At 37.8% G+C, this 13,771-nt stretch overlaps 1 protein-coding gene across 3 annotated transcripts in view; it reads right to left on the bottom strand.

Moving 5' to 3' along the window:
• Nucleotides 1-13,771, bottom strand: part of LOC121316787 (equilibrative nucleoside transporter 1-like) — a 49,108-nt gene that overhangs the window by 19,736 nt on the left and 15,601 nt on the right. The gene's annotated exons all lie outside the window — the stretch shown is intronic.

Genomic DNA, 13,771 nt, shown 5'->3' with positions numbered 1-13,771 from the left:
TATCAGCCCTGCAAAACACAATGCACATTGTTTAAAGAATATCCCAAGATAGATAATGAAGAACTCATTATCAACAGTTACTTATTAAAAGCCTCCCTTGCCTTAATGCACTGATGATGCTATACCATTTGATTGTGTAAAAGAACAAAAGCGAAGCATACCGGTATTTTCAGCCTTTACACAGGGACACTAAACTGCTCTTAACAGGTGGCATCCTTCTAATTTGTCTGACCATTCTCACCAATCTATTCAGTGGTTTTCAACCTGCTTTTTAAAAACGCAGGGGTTAGCTTTTAATTGGACTGCAATTTTTCAAGCAGTTCCTAGGATTGGCATAGCTGCTAATCGCACTACCTGGAACCCTAAATAAATATATCCTAACTGGAAAGATCTGGACATTTCATTTTTAATACAGCTTAATTTACCCCCACCCCCTAACAGTGGGTCAAACGTACCAGCGAAACCATAAAAAAAAAAGGTGCAAGTCATGGACATTACATCTGCTTGCACTTACTGTATAAAGTAAATCACCACCTCTTTTCAATTACCAAACTTGCACGCCGGTCACAAGACTAACCTGTGATTTGTATCTCCACAAACTAGGCTGACTGGGTCACATCAATTTGTTACGTTAACCAGGGGCAACTCAGTATGTCACAAAACTGCAGGAACTCACATTGTTAAATTCAAAGAATTAACACACAGTCTGGCCGTTCAATGAAGGATACACAGGACACGTGGACAGCTTACAACCCATTTCAATTATGTCAAGCACTTTTAAGAAAATATCTTTTAACATTTTTATATTTTCTTGAGAATGTATGCTGTACAATTGTAAAGCAAGCATGTTCATTTTTAAACGGAACACTTAAAACACTTAAAGACTGGTCAATTTTTGCACTTACTAACTTGTTCTGTGTGTAATGTAGGATTGTTGTGGAATCTGTATTAACGCTATCTTCTAGGAACACGGCACTTAAAAATCTTTAAAAACCCTACAGTTTAGCAGCACAGAAAGACCCTGTCCTCATACAGAGAAAGTGTGGAAGTCACACAAAACCAGCACCTGAGAGGGGAAAAAACCTGTATATGTGGGTTCTGGATGTCTAAGAGTCAATAACAATGTATCTGTTCATGATTATCTGTACCATCTATCTGTGTTTACCCACCTTTATATTTATCATTACACCACTGCAAATGTTCGTTTACAAGATTTTCCAACAACTGGAGCCAGAAAATGCAGGCGCATCCTGTGTACTTGCCAACTTCAAAATCTTTAACTGAAAACACTGTGACAAAAAACAGAGTGTATGTTCAAGAGAACATTTTTTTTCTCCATGCAGAACATGTACAGGAATGTAAATACGTCTTATATAATGTTACTTGGAACATTGTTTTAAACACTTTTGGTTTGAAAAATAAATCTAAAAATCCTTTGTCTAATGCTTCAGATATTCAAAACCAGGTGAAAAATGTCAATTGGTTGTAATATGCTATATTACATACAGAAATAAACCACTTTTTCATTGGTGGGCAGCAAGGTCCCTCCAATACCTAGCTCTAACATAGGATAGGGTTTACTAAGCCTTTTGGGTGCTAGATAGACTAGCAAAGCACATTGCATTAAGGACAATGTTCTTAATGTCTTACTTCACTGATCTCTCCCAGGAATTTGCAGGCAGACTGAATGTGATCAGTGTGGGGAAGTTCACATTGTCACTGCATGTGCAATCACATTGAACAGAGAGGACTTCAGTCCCCAACCTTGCCAATCCAACATCTTTTTTTAACAGAAGAATTATTAATAATGTACCACTTCTTTGAAGACATTGCAGGTTCATTGTAGTCTGCTTGCTACTTAAGTACTGCATATATAACATGTTAACCCTATGCAAGGTGAACCTCCCCATGCATTGTTAAATAATAGTAAAACATTATTTTGATCTAAAATATGCTTGGTAATTAACACTACTGTTAACATTTCATGTCAAACACATTTACCATCTACACGAAATCCAATAAATTGCAAAACATCCCTTTCCTGTCCTCCCTTTCCTTTACCAAAAACTACCATTCTTTGTGTCTGATTCTTTTTTTTTTTTTTTTTTTTTTTAAATAAATTGTGTAGCTTACATTTTTAAAAGAGGAAAATGTTAATAAAATATTTTTAACTCATATGACTTGTCCAGTGCGAATCCAGAGGCCGGAAAATTGTACCCTAGCAACAAACTGACGTTGGCTATCTACAACACTAGCACTAATTTAAGCGATAACTCTATAATCAATGCTTTAATGCAAACTGGCAATAGGAGTGTGGCAGGGTGGAAGCCCTGCCAGTGCACAGGTGTGTGGGGAATATTGGTTTGGCAGGGAGTTTTGTTTTATTATTATTATTATTATTATTATTATTATTATTATTAATAAACGTGTGCAAGTGTTTGACCCTGCAACGTCTGTCTCTGGGTTTCCTTCCTGTCAGTTACTAGCCTTGGCTGTGACTCTACCATGTCACAGGGAGACTTCAATGCATTGATTAATCATTGCATCTAATTGCATTGACACTCAGCAACTTGCAATATCACTGACGGCTCATTATCATTTTATGAGTAAAACATTAAGTCTGTTCAAGACATTACTATCATTGTTGATTTCATCCCACCTTCATTGCTTTCATTGTGCTAAGGGCTCGCTGTGCTGACGGCTTTGCCAGGTGGTTTCCTAGAACAGTGGAAATAATGGGAAGAAAAACACCAGGAGGGGATGGGCAGGAGATCCGGTCTGGTTCTTTGGTACATGTTTTCTAGAGTTGAAATCAGGTAATTTTCTGAAATAACAGTGGGACAGATTTCCATGAACCCTGGAAGAGTTCCCACAAAGGAACTATTTTTAGGAGAAAGCTGTCATCATCATGTGCCTGGCTTCAGAAACTACACACCAGCCACAGCATGTGAACGGAGTGGACGCTCATAAACGCCGCTCCTCGCTCTCTTCCTCTTTGAAACCGCTTGCTCCAAGAGTTTTATTTCCCCAGTCTGCTCTGCTCCGGTGCTTCTAATTCTGTAGCCAGCTCTGCTCCAATGCTAGCGTGAATCGCTTCCAAAATGTACAGATGTGCGAACCAGTTCCTTTGAAATCGGGTACCTGGTTCCTGCTTTGGTACTGACAAACCGGATACAAATATCAGGGATCCGGTTCCAGCGAGTGCTATTATTATGTTTTTAGTAAAACTGATTATTAAAACATTAATTTCTGTCAAAAATACGTTTGATAACTATAATCGACTTGTTCACACTTAGAAAAAAGAAAGGTGGGCAAAATATTTATTAAAGCAATAATGGGTTTTTTAAAGTTTTTATTTATTTATTTATTTATTAATTTAAATTATATTTATTTCCCTGGAGAATAATTCCATCTCATTTTTACATGCAGGGATGAAAACACTGTGGTTAAAGTGAATCTGCTGGACTTCGATGGGATCATTCTCAAGACAACCATAAGCCGAACACGACATGATTTCAGCTATCTGAAAAAGTAATTTAACCCCAGCCGATGGGGTCGTATTTTGGCTTGGGATCCTAACATACACTGACCTGTTTGCACATACCATGTGGTTAAAGATTTTTTTAATTGTATAAGCTCCTAGCAACATGGTCCAGCTCCAAGGTGTTATCATTTGGTCGTATCTGGCCTTTAACTTCTTGGTCACTTTTCTGTTCCCTGTCAGTTGCTTCTCCAGTTCTTTCCAAATGTCTACTGCCTTTTCAAGCATGCAGCTGTCACTTTGCATCTTGTCAAGAGCAGCTGCTATTGGCTCAAGTCAGGCAAGGAACTCTTCTGCCGACCTCTTCAGGGCAAGGTTTGACACCTTGTTTGCGACAATTGCCTCAGTCATCTCCTGGTGAACCTCACATATTTTCATCAGGATTGGCCACTTTGTGATGTACACTTTAAGGCAGTACTGTATCTACCAAGTACACTTGGCCATCACCTGTCATCACAGTAACACGTATTGTGGGCTCATTGTGAATATTGGACCATCCATCCAAAGCAAGGAATACACTTTTCCCCCTGCATTCATCAGCACACTTCTTGCGTTCTTTGTTATATATAATGGACAGGAACTTGTCTGCAATGTGTTTTCTGGAGGGAGGAGTATAGCCAGGTCACAACATTTCTGCCACCTTTTGGAAGCGGAGATGATCCACCAAATGAAAGGGGAATTGGTAACAAATACCATTGCAGTGACTTGCTCAGTCTTTTGCATTGAAGTCATTTTTACTACAAAACAGTCTAAAGCTGACTTCTTCCTGGTGCTTGTGGGGTCTGATGGTCTCTTAAAAGATGCAAATGAGGTTGAAAGCTTTGCTGAACCCAATGGACCTGGCAGATCAGATGTGGTTGATGCTGAAGCAGCACAATTTGTCTCTGAAATGATAAAGAAATAGCATGAAATGACAAGAGCACACTAACTTCATCTGACTTGTCATATTTTTTAATTGCAAATGATTGTAAAATTATTTGAACACTAAAATTCAAAAGAGCATTCTCATTAATTGGGAACTTACCAGTTTCATTTTGTGCCACCATCCTGAGCAAAATATTTCTCCCTGGAGTCTTCAGTCGTGCAACTAGACCTTGCAGTTCAAAGTCAAATTTTCTGCATTTTGCTCTATAAACCTTTCCTGATTTAGATGTTATTTTCTTTAAATGAGACCAAAGTGGGTCACTCTTTCTGTCTGACATGCTTGTCTTGTCTACCGTTAAAGCTATAATACTTAATACACAGAAAATAAACTCTTTGTTTAGTTGTTTTACAGATTAGTTTGTAAACAAGCATAAGGCCTCAAGCCAATATGACCTGAGATATTTATCGATGTAGCTTTGCATACATTAAGAAAATGCATCATTATATTTGTATTACTATTATTATTATTAAGTCTGAAATTGGTTATGCCCATCTGAAGAGAGGTTTATACAAAGGGCTTATAAAAATCTGTACTTGGCTTAGGTTAGTACAGACTCATTTTCTGTGCAAGTAACCTCCTCTCTGATAATGTTCCATATCATTCTTCACTACCATCCAACTTATTTTTATGTTATAAAGTTGACACATAACTAAATGATCTAAGTAAATACTGTATACCTCTGAGTTTATTACTTTCTAATATTTTGCACATAAACATACACAGCACATTACGTAATAATGGAGATTACATTAATCACATCGCTTGTTTCATATGCAGCAAATGAACTGTAGCCCTGGCCAGCAACTGGTGTACTTAAAACGGAAGGAGAAGTTAAACATTTCAGATTATCAGAAGACGCTTTCCCCAGTCTCAATGACTGGTATTGGAAATAACACATAGATTGAAGATGCATGTAAAAGCAGGGAATCTCATCTTGTAATTACAAGCTTTTAAATTGGTACCTCCCCATTTTAAGCGCTATCTGACAGTCTAAAATGTGTTTAAAAGGGGGGAATATTTGGAAATCCCCTTAAACTGTTGTCAGCATCAACCACACCAGCCACCAAGGAGATATTTCATTGACTAGTGTAGTTTATCTAACAATATTTATTACTCTTAATACACTAGTGAATAACCTTGTTTCATACACAGGGCGTCAATACTTATTTCTGCAACTGTACATACATGTACTGAAACAATGTATGTTAAACAACGTATCTATCATTCTCAGTGTGAAAGACTGTGCTGATGCAATACCGAGTTAAGTGTGAAAGGGGATTTTCATTCTTATGCACACATATAACAAAACCATCGCGAGTCCATGACTGCACCAAACTACAATTCCTAGAAGACTCTGTGAAGTTCACAAATGTGTCACTTGCCAGGAACTACCCCCACCCCCCTCAGTGCACAGGTTTTATATGACTTGGCAGTGTCAGCAAGACTGGTATTGCACAATTGCAAAGCAACTGCATACCAGATTTGATGAAGATCTCTTGCAGATCGAAAACATTGATCTTGGGTATAATAAAAAATCTAAACACTTTGGAGTATAACATATAAGTGTGTGGGTACTATGTTTGTTTAACTTCAAAATCTTTCTACCCTGCACCGTGAAAAAAAGTTTTTTTTTTTTCAAAAATGCGCCAGGCAGCAATCTTGTTTACCGCAAGTTTCTTAGTTGTATTGCTACAGTGTCAAGGATGATGCTTGGGAAGTTTCGAGTTAGTAAAGTAAACCGTTTGTCAACTGAGGCAGTTTTAAATTTCTGTTGTAAATGTACATCTGGCGGCCATCTTGTTTTATAAAACATCACCATTTTGACATATTTGTATCCCATTGTTACTGGGACAATAACTACCAAGTTTGGAGTTTGTTGGACAAACAGTTTTCAAACAGCAGCAGTTTGTTGTTAGGGGCGCGTTTCGATAAGATTTGTGGCAGCCATTTTTACATTATAATTTATCACAGCAACTTCTGCTTCACAAATTTGATGCAGGTTTGGATGCTGATGAAATATGCCAAGTTTCAGATCAATCACTTCACCGGTTCCCAAGAAGAAGATTTTGAAAGGTTTTAATGAAAAATATGTCACAGCGCCATTTGCAAGGACACAGCAGCAAAATTTTTTCAGCATCAGACAGCCAATGTATCCAGCTTGTTACCTGCCAAGTCAGAACCTGATCAGTCACACAGCTTCAAAGCAGCAGCATTTTATAGATTTGGGAAGAAAAAAAATAATAATTAAAAAAAACTAAATAAAAAAACCTAACAAACTTTAACAATAACAATAGGCTTCCCAGCCTTTGGCTTGGAAGCCTAATAATAACTACATGCCACACAAGTACATAAAGAGGAATGATCTGACTACAACATTTAAATTTCAAACAACAAAAGCGAACTCGCTCTGGATAAAAGCGTCATGCTAGAAAGAAAACAGTGGGTTCAGTAGGGATACAACAGGGAAATAGTATAAAGTTACTCTATTTAAAAAACAATTCTGTACAAAATACATTAAAAAAAAAAAAATCCCAAAACATCATGTTCTTGTATCAGTCCTCTATCCCAGATGCCCTGTGGAGGAGTAATCATATACAAACACAAATAAATCAAAACACATGCTGAATATCATTCTGCAATAAGTGAAAAACAATATGCAGCCCAATTACATATTCTTCTGTTTTCTAATATAATATAAATAATCACACAGAGCTCTTTTTATTTGCCATTTTTTGCGCAACTGTTGCGCAAATTCTGGCGAGACAGGGAATAAATACAAGGTATTTTGTCATTTGTAGCCAATACCAGCATCTGTTTTTTGTATCCAAAGCATGTCAAAAAAATGTTAAGTTTGAAAATTCGGATATTTGTCCCAGCACTATAAAATAAGAAAACAAACATGTTACTTCTCTGTATGAAAAATGAAAAAAGGAAAAGAAAAAATTTCTACTTTTTTTACATTGTTCCCTTTATCTTTTTGGTTGTTTGCAATCATTTAGGGTGCAGTTGCTCAAGTATTGTGTAGTCTGTACTTTTTGATACCGTGGTTTTAAATGGGTTCCTGAACTGCTCTTCATGGCTCTTCACACAGATACAGTAGATATAAAGTGGGCTAGACCAGCCAAAATCTCCTTTATTTAGTCCAGCATCTTCTACAGCAGAACACAGCAGGGTATTACCAGCTAAACACATCACTTTGGAATGACTTTGGGAAATCTATTCACGATAACACATTTCCTTAACAGGAACATCAATAATCTGCTACCACAAACATGATTCCCATAAAGACTTCATGTGAATACTAGATATAAATATCACATTCGCAAATCAATTTTCACACACTGCTCCAAGCGCTTTTTTTTTCTTTTAATAAGAAGAACTTAATGTACGCTTATGTGTACCGTTAAGTGTGCTCAGATAGAAATCCCATTAGCAGGGTGCCAGTGTTTTGCAGATACCAGCCCCTCATGACTGTCACCCACATCTGCGATGCAAGAAAGTGGATCACCAAGGCTGCGATTGCTTTTACTGAGCCAGGAAGCGTGGAAACGAACACAGATTTCATATGTGCTGGGAGCAAGCAGACCTTTGGAGAATGCAATTGAAAATGGACTTTGCAAAACTACAACAATGTTGAATACCATAATAAAGGCCCGCACACACCAGACGTGACACGATTTTTACTGGGGCAACACGACAAATTCGCTGCGAAAACTCACACCAGGTGCACACCAGAAGCGATCCCAGACACGATGTGACAGCTGGAAATTTGCCAGATCTTTCAGAAAGTATGATTAGTAACAAACACAATAGAAAATGGCTTATTATTATTATAGGTCAGGGAAATTAGGTACTGCAAGTATGACCTTCCATTTTCAGTGAAAGTGTGTGACGTGTACTTTATTATTTATGTAGGCATTCATGTGTTATTATTATTATTATTATTATTATTAATATATTGGTGTTTAGGTGCGGACGGATGAAAGCTGTCTGACATGATTATTTATTATTTAAGATGGCGACAAAAAGAAGTGCGTTTGTGTTTTGTTTATTTGTTCAGAAACCTTGTGCAGGTGACCATCTCCACATTTAATTCACTGATTAATTGTTGCTAATTGGGAGATGTTCACCTGTATAAAAGGGCACACTGGCCAAAGTGAAACAAACAATTCTATTCAAGTATAAATTCAGAGGTAGGAGTTGTTTCTCTATTAACAGACATATGTCTCGTCTCTGGAGCGCAGAAAGCTGCAGGTTTTTATACAGATGACCATCTTTGGTCACTGGTTACCTTCTGCACACGCTTTTTAAATAAATAAACAAAATACAAAATACAAACGCACACTTTTCACCGTCATCTTAAATAATAAATAATCACGTTGGATGGCCTTCGTCCATCCGCACATAAACACAATATATTTCTATAATAATAATAATAATAACTACATAAAAAAAAAAAAAATACACGCAGGGGGTGGGCATCCCGTCACAAAGTGAAACAGGGCTTGATTTCAAACCACATGACATGAAGTTGTTCTCTGATTGCTCAGTTGTGTATCTGTCGCTTGATGAATTCGCAAAAATTGGATCAGTTTCCTTTTTTTTCATTGCTCGTGTTGGAATTTGTCTCGCTGACGTCGTTTGTTGTGTCGCCTTTGGTGTTAAAAAGCTTGTATGTGTGCTTCTGTGAATGGAGTGCATATTAATCCTTGCAAAGGCCACTTAAGACAAGGGGCCCCTTTCTTATCTAGAAGATACAGTTACATAAGCTTACTTTGCAAGGTGACAACTTAGCAAAACTATGATCTAATTTAATGAACATCAAAATATGCTTACAGCCTAGTCTTTTACAGTAGAAAGTAACTCCAGCTGTTTAGCATTGGTTGAGAATTTCTTAGCAGACTTAAAGCAGGTCCATTCCTGGCAGAGCTGTTCAGAACTGACTGAGGAAACCTGAACTTCATAATCATTTCATAAGCATTATATTTTGCTTTTGTACCTCAAATACTAGAGTGTGTAACAGGAATGGGATTTTTATTATACTTATTATAGTTAGACAGCTGGTAAATTGGCTGTTTTAGGACTTAGAGACAAGTGATATAAGATATAAAAAACATACTTTTATATAACCATTTGCTATCTCAAATTGATGCTGCTAGTTTGTAAAGACACAAACAACCAGACTGTCTAGGAGTTAGAACCTGTTGTGGCCTGTAGCCACTCGATCCAAGCATTTATTAAACCGAAGGAGTATCTCTATTGGTTAAACATGGAGTAAACAGAGTCTTTGTGGTTTTTCTTGACTGCTTAAAACAGTTGTCAGGATATCTGTAAGTTAGTGCACGAACTATCCACTTACAGGAGTCCAAAACATCTCTATGTCCTCCTAAATGTCTCCCCTAAGTTTAAGTGTGCTGACAGCATTAAAGAAAAATGTTGAAACGTGACAAAAGGGTGGTGTCACAGAGAACAGGGTTCTCCCCAGGAATTCCGAACAGGGTTCTCCCCAGGAATTCTGAACAGGGTTCTTCCCAGGAATTCCGAACAGGGTTCTCCCCAGGACTTCTCTATAGCTGGGAGCACTTCTAACATAAAAATAAAACGCCTTACCTTAAATATATAACAAGACAAAGAACTTGAATGTTTTTTTTTTTTTTCAAATACATTTATTGAAATACATGTAATAAAACACCCTGCTGCACTTGCTTGTAACAGAAACTTATATTGGAAAAATAAATATAATTCAGTAATGGCACACTGCCTACACCACAGGCATGATTTGGGATTATTTACCGATGTCCATCTCTAAGCCACTCATTTCCATTTAGGTCATTTCCACATTCATCGTCACTATTTTTGGTTCAAAAATAACGGGCAATTTGTTTAGAATTCATAATGTTTCAACCTCTCAAAGTGCTTGAAACGGAAAACCCACCCATTCAGCTCTCTGATTGGTTAAACGTAGTGTCAAGACATAACACAGCTGTCATGTGGTTCAAGTATTTTTTTTCACCCAGCGCACTCAAGTGATACGGTCCTTATCATTAAAGACACAGCAGCATCCGCAAGATGGACGGCTCTGGGTTTTTCAGCTGGGAGGTGACAGCCACTTAGTTGGGTGGCCAAACTGGCTGAAAATGCCTTGTGAGAACCCTGGAGAATAATGTACAGTACTTAGGAGGTATATTAGTTACATGGCTACACAACAAATAAGTAAAATATTATGGCTAAGAAATCTAAAAAGGCTAAAAATCAAACAATACAGTATATAAAACAAATATTTTGACTAAAGAATCTAACAAGGATATAAATAAAACTTGTATACTTTAAAACAGATAAATATTATGACTAAAACTAAAGGATACAAATTAATACTGTATATAAAACACAAATAGTCTGATAAAAAAAAAAAATTAATTTGTTAAAACAAAATGATCTTTTCCTTCTTTCACTATGACCATTACTGCAGGAAAAAAAGAAAGGAAAATGAATCATCACTTTTATTCCTTGCCGTTGAGATTAAGAGCACTACTTGCGCAACAACCCCAAGCACAGTGGAACATGGATCGATTGAAAACTGCATTCATGGATCACTTCACAGAACTTCACACAGGGGTCGCGCTAGCTTTTCTGTGCGTCCCCGAAAAGCACATGCCCAAAATTGTGCGTTCCATCCATCAGATACTAAACGATCAGTTGTTGTCACAAAGGCTAATAACCTCCCGGGACGTGCACTCTGGTACATTTTTATGAACTTGTTTCTGTGTGCTATATAGTAAATCATTCTCATAACAATGAGACGGGATTCTAAGCACTGTTTGTTGCCTTCATCTACGTGTGTTTGCGTCTTTATCTGCATTCCAATAAGATGGACAGCAGCAACATCGCCGTGTCTGTGTCGTTTACATCTGCGTGTATATGCTTTTTTTTTGCCCAGCAGCTTTTACATCTTGCCGTCTCGATAAACAAGCCACGGGTACGGGTACACGGGTCAAATTATAAGAACGTATTTTTCGTTTGCGTTTCTCTGCATTACTACTGCTTCGGTCACTGTAGTTCTCGTACAGTCAGAAGTAAATGACTGCATGTGCAAATGGGTGACCTTCATTAGACTCCCCAGAAAATAGACTAAACCGACTGCTTAACCATACTGCCACAGACACTGGTCTGGCACCTAAAAGTAAATGTCCTTCTTAATATTGCTGCGTAAGCCAAATATGAGGCTTATTGCTGCCACCTACAGGACTGGAGTGTACCTTAATCAAGGATGTTATATTCTAGAAAGGTTTATTTTTTTTTTAAAGCAAGCATTTTACAGTAATTTTGTTGCAGTGTAATATTACCACAAATATGCATTTCTGCGTCTTAAACTGCACCGCAACGCTCAGGGCTGCTGCCAGCAGCGTGATTACATGATGACCCATGACTCCAAGCAAACACCAAAACTGCAGACTGAAAACATCAAACAAAAAACACTGGGACAAATATTTGCAAACAGTATTGAATTTAAAGAACTACTCAATTATTAACTTACATCCATTAAATACTGTATACTATTGCATTGAGAACGTGTGGCACAAGATACTTGCAAGTTTAATTTCACAGTTTTCATTGCGAAAAAGACACTCGTGATCATGTGGTAGTTGAAAACCAGAAATCACACAAAAACAGTGCAGCTAGAGGCAATTCAAAGAAAAAGGAATGACAACACATGCTGATTTGCTGTAACTCGAACCGAATCCACCAAGTGATCTAGCAACCTGTTTCTCTCAAGTAGTTTCCAATACATAAACCTGAACCTTCATTTTCATACCAGCCAACGGTTTAAAATGAGCTTCTCACAGTGGCAACAAATTACTCACAACTGAAGTCCATTAAATTGACTTAAAGTAAAGGCAGTTGAACAATCACAACAATTACGATGTCTTAAAACACCAATTCCAAGTCCAATTCCTTCGAAGGGATTTGACCCCCGACCGTGTGCAGGATCTTTCCAAAGAATGAATCTGCTCTTAAAGTGATTCAAGGTGACAGGATGCAGGCTTTTCCAAACAAGCAAATACTATTCCAAGGATCTGTCCTAATTGGCTTGCCTTCAGTCTCCCCTCCATACTTGATCCTATCATATTAAAAGCAATGGAAAACATGCAAATATAAATTTGGTTAAAGCGCAAATATAACCATAAGGTACTGTGGTATCTTGTGCAGCGGTATCGGCGCTGTGTTCAGAGCGGGAGGTCCCGGGTTCGCATCCCGCCTCCGCAAACCCCTGCCTACGGGAACTTGTTACAGTATAGATGTTTAATGTAAGGTTAGAAACCTTTTTTTGAAAGTTGCCAACTGTACTGCCCTCCTCCCACCTGGCCCATTACAGACACGTACCTGGCTTTCCACTGTAAATAACAGCACGGGCGAAACAGACGGCAACATGTTACTCAGAGAAGATGCTTTGATGGTTCAGGTATCAAACTATATCCTCACTGGGTGCAATACAGACTCCATGCTCTCAGCACACTTTTTTGTGATTATCACGATACAGAAATACATATTAAGTTAACAGATTAGTAACTTTAAAACCCCCTGGGTGATATTTTAACACATTTAAGTTTTCTATTACAAACCTCAAGGAATCGTATCTGAAAATGTTCAAACTAAGATTTGTAGACTGGTAAAGTGCTTGTGTGTGTGTGTGTGTTTGTGTGCGTGTCGAAAATAAAGTACAGAACTACGTCAATTCAACAGAGAGTGCTGGGGGCTTTTTCACAAAGGCAATTCAATAAATCAATGATGTCATTTCGCATGAATCACTATTTCCATCTTGCATGCACTTTGCCCAATGCATTATATGTGGAACTTGCTTCATTCTGTGTACTGAATTGATTGAACTTATTCATGGGCAGAGCACGATCGGTATTTTAAACTTGGTTTGTATGTTTAAGTCTTTGCAATTTAGCACCCTCTGATATTTAGCAGACACTTTTGTGTAAATAAGGTTGTGCTTCACATGCCTGATTAATCTGTTATGAAAATGAAATAACCAACATGTATTCTGTATAATATACCTGCAACATATCTGACAGCCTTTGAATGAGGCCAATAGAGGTGAACAGCTGGCAGGTTCTTCCTCATCCAAGCAGGCCAATTACTGATGTTTGCAGTGGGACACCCTCTAAAGAGACTAGGACAAGGGCTTTTGGTTCACATCTGAGTAGTAACAAGCAATGGTCACTTATCTTCAAAACTGTATGTAAACTCCATGCAGACCTAGTTTGTCACAAACCAGTCATCTTGCTTCATTAACTCCA

This window comes from Polyodon spathula, chromosome 6, assembly GCF_017654505.1.
Source record: "Polyodon spathula isolate WHYD16114869_AA chromosome 6, ASM1765450v1, whole genome shotgun sequence".
In the NCBI taxonomy this organism is placed as follows: Eukaryota; Metazoa; Chordata; class Actinopteri; order Acipenseriformes; family Polyodontidae; genus Polyodon; species Polyodon spathula.
This window is presented reverse-complemented; position numbering and strand designations above follow the sequence as displayed.